Raw genomic sequence first — 11,104 nt, forward strand, 5'->3', positions numbered from 1 at the left:
GTATATATTTTATATTGTATTTATATTCTGCTGTGGTTGTATGTAATGCATTGACTACTTTTGCTCCTGCTGCGTTACTTTTGTATTATACAAGTTTAACCGACTAACTTTTTTTTGAAGCCTTGTGTGCCCCTATCAGCATGAGTATTACAACCAGAGGTTCTGGATTGCTTTAGTATTGGGAAATGCCAACACTTCCCAAAATGCACTGAAAACCCTGCTCGTTCTGCTTTCTTTCTGTTTGCTTGACATGGTTTGGAAGGCAATCAAACATCCAGCCTCCCAAAAAATGCCAAAATTTATATAATACTGACGACTCGTTTTACACTGAAGCAGTCTTTACAAACAGTAACAGTGTGATTAATTCACAATGAACGTTGCAAAAATAGGTTGATTAATAAAAAATGTGGAGGTTTTATGTCCAAAACCATGATACGAATATGAGGCATGCAGTAGTGGAGCACTTCAAATATTTTGAGCACCTGGCGTTTTTTTAACGTGCACCTAAATCTAGGCAGATGGGCCTCAAGCGTATTGCATCCATTGATATGCAGCCGGGATTCAATCCCACTACGTTCGGGCCAGCAGTTGAGCACCGTAACCACTAGACCACTGTGACGGGCCACGAAGGTTGAAGCATGCATGAATTCAGGTGCTCGCCAAGTCCAAAAGATTTTCAGCACCCAGGGGCTCTGTCACTTTTCAATTACAAACCTCTGGTCATGACTGTTGTGCCACTGCAAAGAACTGATGGTGTCAGCTATTCACAGGCATAAAAGATACATTGATGAAGTGCTCAGCTCTGTGAGGATTCCAGAGGGGTTTGTGCAGAAGCTGCGACTCGGTTGACATGCATGTTAGTTTGAAATAAAAGCATGCATCCATACTCACTGAAACTATTCACAACGTACTGTTTGTGTAGAGCAACTGTGTTTCTTGTTTAACTAAACTCTGCAAACTCCGACATTCCACTTCCTGAACCAACGAATGACAAGCGATGCAGTTCTAGTTAATGACACATTATGATGAAACTGTGCAGCGTTCCCCATCTGCAATTTAAGTACTGCTCAGAAAATCTTCTGACATTGTGATGGATCCAACATGATACCTGGTAGAAAAATAATAGGGAAGCTGCGTTCAACTTTGCACTTTACTCTACTTATTTCTTTGATAAGATGCTTATCTTCGTGTATATTTCATGTTACCTTGAGTATTTCGCACCACTTCCAACTTGACTAATGACCTGTGATCATTCCTGTTGTTCACCAGTCACAACCACAATGTTTCCACAAATTTCAAAGGTCACCTCTGCAACTGAGTCTAGACCATTCTTCGTTGCGTTTTTCTCCCTTTATTACTTGAAAATTAAAGCATTGCGTGTCTTGTTCACATCACGTGAGCTTGCCTGCAACACATTTACCTGGAGGAAAACATGATCAGGGATAGCTGAGCCAAACGGTAGATTTGTCTCACTGCTTTTACAAAATAATATGCTGTAGCACTGCAGCATATTATGACATTGATCTACTTATGCTCCATGGGTTCGTCTACATGAGCCAAAGGCTATGACTGTTAGGTGCACTTTCTGTGTACATATATGCAAAAGTATGTGTGTGTGTGTATGTGCAAAAGGGAGTGACACAACGCAGGGCAATAAAAAAAAAGTACAGGAAAGGGTGTTTTTCCTATACCCCTTGTTTTCTTCGGCTTGCGTTGCGTCATTATCTTTTGCACAGTATGCACCAACCATTCGAACAACTTGTTTTGTTATGATATATTTCAATACGCGGGATTGTTTCGCTTCATGCTGCTAGTCATAATCTGTACAACTCGTATGTGTACACTTATTTACGCTGATGTAGCACTTTATATGCTTACCCTGCTTATGTGATTGTATTATGCTGTATTATGCGTTTTCGTATCCTATTTATATTGTACGCGTGCTCGATGTACGCATTCCTGTATTCAGGTTTTACCACAGCAGTATTTCGAATCTTTTTCGTTTTCTTTTGTTATTGTTACCGATATTATAGCCCAAATATTGCCTAAACGTGCAGCAATTTACGTTTCCTTCAATAAAATGTCATGTGAAGAAAGTTATATGCGCTTTTTGCTTCTCGAGCGAGCGCCGAAAGCGGCTGCTATGCAGCTGCGACGGCGCCGCTCGCCACCATTCGCCATGCTACCACAGAGGCTACAACGAAGCAGAAAAACAACTACACACATTACGTACGTACATCGGCAATAAAGAGAGAAGACAGTGCAGTAGCAATTAGTGCGCAAACGCTCGAACCGACGTCGCGGCCGCGGGGCCGGCGGCACCACGAGCGAGGAAGCGACCGCGAACGGGCGCGGCCATATTGGATTTTTTCCTTTCGGATTGGCTCGCCTCCAGCAGAAATCCAAAATCCAGTCAATCCCCGCCGCTCCCAGGAACCGCCACCGTCGCCGGAAGCGGAAAAACGTCCCCATTGGCCCTATGGGTATGTCACTCCACTGCTACGACTACGAGGGACGAACGGGTGCCGCTTTAAGGAGCTTCGCCCCTAAAAGTTACGGGTTCCGCGGCACTCTGCGAAAAACCATTGGGGCTCCCCGAGTTCAGAAATTACGTCAGTTCATTCTTTACTGTAAATTTTCATCAGCTCGTTGTCTGAAATCGAACATGATTAACTCGCACCACGCCGTTGTTATCATCGCGACTAGCCATGCTTAGAAAAAGGAAAAAGAAATCGTAATCTGCACCCAGTTATCGATACCGAGATATCCTAGTTCCTGTATTCTTCATTGGCAATGTCTTTAGCGCGGTCGCCCTCTTTTCATCACTAGAACACGCACCAGCGGAACATACACTTTTGGGCCGCGTTTGCGTTCGAAATGCGATGTGGCTGTTTATAAAACTAGCATGACTTGCAAGTCAGGAGCGCGCATCTCACTAGGCTTAGAATTAAATAAATTATGCGCCTTTTGCGTACGAGGACCCCACCCTCAACCGTAGCTACGCCTTAAATTGATGCATATGGATTCATTTTGACCGGCTAAATGCTACCGAGGACTTCTTATTTCGAGCAATATTTGGAGCAGCAAAATTTCCGTTTTGGAGCACTTTGGAGCAGCAAAAGTTTTCATCTTGGAGCACTTTGGAGCAGATAATTGTGCATCTGGAAGCACTCTGGAGCAGCAAATTTTACATCCTGGAGTGTACTAGAGAAGCATATTGCATTAACATTCAAGCACCTGAATATTATTATGGGGCTCTTACGAAGGCTAGAAATATTTTGATTCTTTGCAAATCTGATGGAAAAAATCATCTCAGGAGAACTCCATACTTCACTCGCTAATGAAAATATGAGGGCTCATGCAGTTGAGTGTTTTGAATTAACCTCTTCGGCGATTATTTTCGACACTAGCAAATAAACGAGCTACCAGATCAACAAAAGTGCAATTTATGAAATAACACTCTAAACACATCTACGTGGTTATCAAAAGACGTGGTAGACAAACGCCGTGACGTACAACAGTGCCTCAATGTCAGAGTCACACTGTCCCTAATGCATTCCCCTAAGACGACTCAAAAGCGAAAGCCAAGTTCTTATTCTCGATCGATGTGTTGATCCTTCCCCTCCCTCTCTGCAGGCTTTCTGCACGTCACCTGGTTTTGCGTTAGCTCCATGATCGGCGCACCGATCACGGAAGCAGTGTAAAGCGACGATGTCATGTGATGGCATCGTCATGTGACATCACGATATATGACGCCGTGATGCCGTCACAAGTTTTGACGATCTATGACGTGATGATGACGGCATCACATGGTGATTATTTTTTGCATCAATCGAACGCCGCCGATGGTCAATTCTTGTGTTTGATAAAGCATCTAAGGCTTTCGCATTAATATTGCGGATTGAACGTTAACATCCTGGCCGTTAACAACCTGGTTTTACATACCAAACTGTCCTCCACCATGTCACCTCTGTGTCATGCGCGAAGCAACTTCGCTTATCATCCACTTCACAGCTCAATTTAAAAAAAAATTATTGTGATAGCAATTATATGGACACTCTCGGCGCATTTTTGCCGTCACCGTTGCCGTAATTTTCCGTATAAAGTCCAAATTAATAACATCGCCATGCTCATTCTAGCCGCTGGTAAAAGCTCGCGAGCGCTGGCGACGAACGCGCTGAAGCGGAGATTAAACTAGCCGGCTGTCTGTCTCCGTCGCACGGAGAGCGCATGAGATAACATCTCCCCGCATGCGGGCCTGCCGTCGATTGCTCATCAAACAGAGAGAACACGCCCCGCTCCGCCCGTCTTTCGTAAAGAGCATGAAGGGACGCCAGGGGAGCGAAGGGGGGAACCGCATCGTTCGAAGGGCGCAGTCGCTTGCGCGCGCGCTATCTCGAGGCATCAGGAGACGGCTCGTAAATTTGCTGTGCTCTCAACGCTTACTTTGCGTTTAAAGAACTAAGAGCACGAAAACGCTTCGGTTCCTGGAGCGGCCATTTTTCCTTAAACCAGCGTTTTGTTGAGTTACGCGAGATCGGATCCAAAAGAGTTAGCTGCTAGCCTTACTTCGTTTAACAATACAATTTGTTGGTATCGCCTTCATTGCTTCGCCCTTAAGCGAAACTGAGTTTTTTTAACCGTCAGCTATTGACCCTCGAAAGCGAGGGGCGGACGTGTAACATGGCGTAGCCCCTTCACTGTCGGCCGTCAGCGACGGGCCCGCTACTGACAGCTGCGCATTTGCGTCTGCTCCGACCAGGGGATATGCTGTTATTATAGAGATGACATTTTTATAAAAGCAAGCGAAGAATTCGAATTGGAACCCTAGCTAGTGAGCTCGAAATGGCAGGGCCTTTTAAGGGGTATTTAGCGCAGAGTGATTACAAACTCGGATGTGCTGGTGGAGGGAATTACGAAAAGGGTCTTCTGGATGAAGATCCATGGATAAAGTATATCTGAGGAAAAGTGCCAACGCGTTCCCACCGTTCGCGTGCTCTTCCATAAACGCGAAGCAAGCAAAAGTCCATATTGTTCCATTTCTACTGCTAGCGATCCAAGATTTCATTCCGCGATGTCCAGAAACAGAAGTGACAGACATTTTAGCGGCACGCACGTAGTCATTACTGAACATTGCTTTCAAGCGGTACCGTACGACGCTTGAAACGAGCTATCAGCAGCGTTTCTGGAACAGGCGACGGTCGCCGATGAATTGTCGTCGCACTATCTCGCTACCGATAGGCCTAGACGTCACGAGCCTCTGCGCAGAGCGCGTTTTGCTGTCGAGCCGGCTTGCAGAACAGAAGCTGCGTCGGCACCGTGCATGGCATCATGGCTTACTCGGGACGCACGCGCGAGCGCTATTTATTCAGGGGAATAATTCTTGGTCCATGATTGCGACTTTGGCAGCCCCAAGATCAAGCTGCATATGTTCTGACGCGACGGCGGTGCGATTGCCGGTGATAGATGCCACCAAACCCGAGACTTTGGCGCAGTTTGGCGCAATTTTTGTCGATATTATCAGGATGGCGCAGTAAATACAATTTGGCGCCCTTTGGCGCAGTTGGCGCAGTAGTGGAATCGCTGCAAATTTGCACTGCGTTTTCCAATATCACTTCAGCTAAAACTAGCGATTACTTCTGAGTGGCACGGTGACAAATGCTTCCTCTCTGCCATGTAGTACGAGAGTGTTTATAGCAACCCTAATAATATTCAATACTTTTCTTGAATGAGCCTCGAACTACTGTCTAGACTAGAGCTCGCGACGCACGCGGCCGTCGGTGTTTTCAAACGTGGATCCAGCGCCAGAGCGCACAGCTTAGCGGACAGAAAAAGCGAAACTGAGCGGTGGCTGCACTAGTTGGCGCACCATGTCTGATCTAGATAGTGTGCCTCGATGTGTTCGTCCCCCTTAGGGTGTAGCCATTCTTTGAAGGATGCCGCCACGACGCCATTTTTTGCCCCGCGTCTCGCGCTTGTCAGAGAAGCCGCCGTAGAGTGGTGAGACGCCGGTAAGACGCCATGGGCTCAAATATGGCAGCCGCGCCGCAGTAGACGCCGAAGACAGGGGCGTAGCCAGGTGGGGGGGTTGGAGGTTCAACCCCCCCCCCCCCGAAATTTTTCAGTTTTGCTTGCGTATATATACACGCGCACATACAAACGCACGCACGAACATACATAAAGTATGGTTGAACTACCCCCCCCCCCCCCCCCGAAAAAAATTTCTGGCTACGCCCCTGGCCGAAGATGTTCTCACCCTAAAGCGAAAAAGCCCGCGTCAAGGCACCCTACATCTAGATAAAGCACTGGCTTTAAATGTAGACGGGGAGCGCTTGCGCACGTCCCTTTTTCTTTTTGCCCCTAGCGGTAATGTCATCGATACTGGGTCGTCCAATGCGAGCTGCACAGCACTCTGGAGGCCTTAGGCATGTGGACGCTGTCTGCAGGCCTGCCATGAATGTAGCTGTATTCAGACTGCTTTCATCTCTTTGTGGCTCGGATAATTTGTCTGTCTTCTGGCTGAAACACTTATGGAGAGCCACATCGCTAAAAATGAAATAGTGCGGAGAAAAACCAAAAAAATAATAATGAATTCATCAGTGCCTAATATTTGTGCTTGTTTGTATTCGAATTTGGGAGAAACTTTAGCATCTGAACAAGAGCCGTACAGAGTCTTGGACAAGAAGGTTCGAATGCCGAGCATTCTATTATGGTACAAATGTGCCGCTACCTTTCACATACGTCTGCATGTGGTGCTCCTAGACCTCTGTAACGATAAGACAGCGGTTCGTACAATGCTGTTATGTAAGGTGCACGCTTTAGTAGTCTTCTTTGAAGGGTTTTTGGCTTGGAGTGGTATTCTCTAACGCTTATTCATTCACCATTGGAATGGCTGATAGCCCATTGTGTGAACTCCGCGAGTGCAGCAAAACCATCGCGCACCTTCTCTGCGAATGCACCCATTTTGACACCGAAAGAGCAGCCCTCCCAGCCGCATTGGGCCAGCTATACAACCGACCTTTAACAAAGGACAAAATCCAAGGTACTGGCCTACCCGGTCTTCAGCGCGAGCGGCTGTAAGGGCATTTCTGCGGTTTCTTCGGCAAACCGGACTGAACGAAAAGTTGTGACTGGTCTCACTCAATTCATTTAGGCAATGATTTTGTAGTGTCATTGCAGACTCTTTCCTTCTCTTTCATTCTTTCGTACCCAATTTGCCCTTTCCCAGTACAATGTAGCCAAGCGGAGCATATTCCTGGTTACCATCCCTGTCTTTCCTATGCATTTTCTCTCCCTCTCTCTCTTTGCAGTGTGAGCCCTCCGCACATGAGCTTGTTGAGGCATAGGGTTCTTGTGTAAAGCATGCTCTTCTCAATTTGATGGCGCGAGCGTAGCAGCCAGCTGCATATAATCTGGAAGGTAATAGATTAGCTCAGACGATTTGAAGCATGTGGGGTGATCAGCAAATTAATTCACGTTGTCGGTCAAAACTGCACGTGACTGTTAACGTAAGGAAGTAGTTGAGGGTCTTGCGAGGCATCCAGTAGGGATAACAAATGTCAATCAAGAGTGATGGATTCCCCGACAAAAAGTACAAAAGTGATAACTCCAGGCGATATTAACAAGTCAAGCAAGCTCAAGATTGAGATAATTAGAGCAACGTGGCAAAGGTATTTGCCCTGCAGTGGGCGTCGTTAGCCTGGTAATGGTGATCATGATCAGGACGATGAACTCCACATACCCGAAACACCATTCCAATTCAGCAAAAATGTAATCAACCTCATGAACTTTGTTTCTTTCCAAGAGCAGTGGGTGAGAACGGAAGGAACAGAGCGCGGCCGTGCCAGAGAGATGCAAGTAACTGGAAGGGATACACGTCACCACGTCTTTTGTTGCAAGCAAAAGAGGCCCGTAGGCTCACCTCGCATACTGTCGTGGGTGACGTCAAGCCAACACGAAAGCTGGGAGAGTGACGTGATCACATTCCGGTTACCTCAGGGAACGTGGGTAATACTCTGAGGTGAGAGTTCACAGCACCTCTTTTAAGACAGGCGTGATTCGGGAAACAATTTGCAAAGATTGAATCATGTAATAAATTGCAGAGCTTCTTTCGGAAAGCTAGCGATGTAAATTGAGCTAAACGAATTTTGTAGAACATGTAAAAAATCAAAACCCCGGTGCTATGATTCTGTGCGATTAGACCTCCATGAAGTATTTCTTAGATGCTTACAATCTCCACCAGAACAATTTTTACGGCTTTGCCTGATAACAAGTGACCTTGTACGGACATATTTCGGCTTCAGCACCAATCAGCTGGACCAACTGGGTCTCTGATAAAATACATTTTTCGAGCACGCAACGCCCTTCTTAAGTAAATACCACTGTCTCGAGCATCCATGCCATTATTTTCGGTTTCATTGAGCAAGAGTGTCGCTTGATGAGCATAACATGGCTGATCCCTCAGTCATATTAATCGGTATAACGCGAAAATGAAACAAGTCTTCACGTACGTAGTTGAGCGTTTCTTGTGCATTGTTTTGCCACAAGGGCGAAGGAATGAATTCTATAGCAACAAATTTTAATGTCACGCGAAAAACGGCAAGCAGCTGGAGATTTGCAATGCGCTGCTCAAGCAGAAAGGATGCACGGAAAGAACATACACAGGATGAACGCGAACAACTGTCACAGCTCGACAGTTAAAGCGCGCTGCTCAAACACAAATGAGGACGCACGAAACGAACGCACAAGTATACACCGGATGAGAGCGAACTGATTGCCACAGTTGTAACTTATTTTTATGAGAAGCGCGTACCTTTAGCAAAAGCGACCGCTCCAGTGAGCAAAGTTGCCTTCGTGTTCTCTGTAACTTCAATGCAAACTTCCGTGAGAGCACAAGACGTACGAACCACCGCCATCACGAGGTGAGCGCGCGCGCACGAATGACCGCGCACTCTAGAGGCGCGCGCTCATCGCAACGCGTGGGGCGACGACTTTTAAAGCGCGCCCTTGGAGCCCTTGGCGCCATCTCGTTAGTGACAACGAAAACACGCTGAAGTGTCACCGATCTCTGAGTACCGCCACCGGTAAATGGTGTATTCGCAATGCCCATAGACTGTCGCGCCGCCAAGCGGAATTCAGCAGCATCCTCTCGAGGAGGTTTAGTAGACGACAAAAAGGCAGCATTACGCAGTCGCTCCCTTGTTCGGCTGTGCTAGCCTCAGTGTTAACGCGTTGGCAAGAAAGTAACACTACGACTTTGCATGTTCCCTGCATTAATGAACAAACCGGGCCCTCCGTGACACGAGAAATCTGATTCGTTCTTGCGAGAGGCGAAGTTTTCGTGAAAGTACGTGGCAACTTGCGCTTTCAATGATAGCCCACAGCGTACACATTTCAGCTTCGCGAGGTTTTCTGTAGCCACGTTGGTTAGTTAAATGTTATCGTCTGACATTTTCAATTGAAATTCAAGCTGTTTTACTTGCATATAGCATTCGTCAGGGTTTTTGTAGTGCACGAATCCCATAACATTGTACGCGGGAGGTCGCGCGGGCTCGCGATGTGCTCTTCTATAAATGAGCAATCTCAAGTTGGCGGTACATTATAGGGCGTCTATCCTTTATCAGGAAAGCGCTGTTATGAATCGTGCAAGTGACGTTTCAGTAATGCGAGGACGCGTCCGCTCCACGCCATTCGTGGAGCGAACGCTCTCAACGCCGTCATTCCCCACTGTGTTGGTTTCACATAAGCCTCTCGTTCTTCTACGTTTGTTGATAGGTGGCAGCAAACTGCAAGCGATTTGCTTGTTGGCCGGTTTGAGGGCAAAATGTGCTCCGCGAATCGGAGTGCGGCCGAAGTCGTTCGGCGGAGGAAATTCTTTAGATTGGTTTCAGCAGTGATGTTGAAAGAAACCATCCTGACGACGACGATTTTTCACTGGACATAGAAGGCTGTGAAAGCACCGAGAGTGAGCGCGATGAACGATCAGCTACTAACTCACGAGGTGCAGGCTGCACTGCACGTTCCCTCGTGCGTTAATGTTCTTTCACGCTCGTAAGTGAAAAACGCCAGGCCTGCGCTGAAACCGCCGCACAGTCACAGCGAAAGCTGGAAGAGCGGCGTTTCTAGAGCCCGTTGTGAGCTCTCTCGGGGCTACAATACAAGTACACTAAAAAGGTATCCACTACGCCGTAAATCACAATTTTCGTGAAGTTGGGAAGCACCTTCTAAGCCATTGTTTGTCATTCTGTGGAGAAGCGAGGCACCAGCTACACGTCTGTAAGGCATTATGTGAACTTTGTTGACGCGACGACTGATGACGATGAAGAATTATGACTGAGCCCTTTGTAATGGGTTGGAATCTTTAAACGGCCCACCAGTTATGTAATTTGCATTGGGTGACGACCGGTCGCTATTTCCCTCTCCCGTCATGCTGTATACCATACGTTTACGTGGGAGAGGGATGGGGGGGGGGCGAAGAACTTTACTGAGACCCCGAGGAAATGGATCATGTGCTTATGGGCTTCCTTGGCAACCAATACAAGTGCACTTGCGAGGAACCCACTACGCTATAAATCATTGTAATTTTACTGAGACCTCGAGTAAGTGGATCATGTGCTTATGGGCTTCCTTAGCAACCAATACAAGTGCACTTGCGAGGAACCCACTACGCTATAAATTACTGTAATTTTTGAGAAGTAGGGCAGCAGGCACTGTGGCATTTTTCGTCATTCTACGGAGAGCGTTGGTACCTGCTAAACGCATGTAAGGCATTATGCGCACTTTATTGATGCTGTGCCAGATGACGATGAAGAATTATGGCAGAGCCCTTTATAATGGGTTGGAAGCATTCAACAACCTACTCGTTGCGCAATTCGCATTGTGTGACGCCTGGTTACAGAATTCGCGTTGTGCGACGCTTGGTGCTTATTTTACTCTTCTACCACGCTATATTGCGTTTGCTAATGTGGTTCCTTCCCGACATGAAGCCTGTATAGGACCTTTTTGCAAAGCAGTTTCAAGCACCGGCATGGCTCAGAGGTTGAATACTGGGGTCCCACGCAGAGGGCCCAGGTTCGAACCTCGTTCCATCCTGGAATTTTTTTTC

The sequence above is a fragment of the Rhipicephalus sanguineus genome, chromosome 10, assembly GCF_013339695.2.
Source record: "Rhipicephalus sanguineus isolate Rsan-2018 chromosome 10, BIME_Rsan_1.4, whole genome shotgun sequence".
Classification (NCBI taxonomy): domain Eukaryota; kingdom Metazoa; phylum Arthropoda; class Arachnida; order Ixodida; family Ixodidae; genus Rhipicephalus; species Rhipicephalus sanguineus.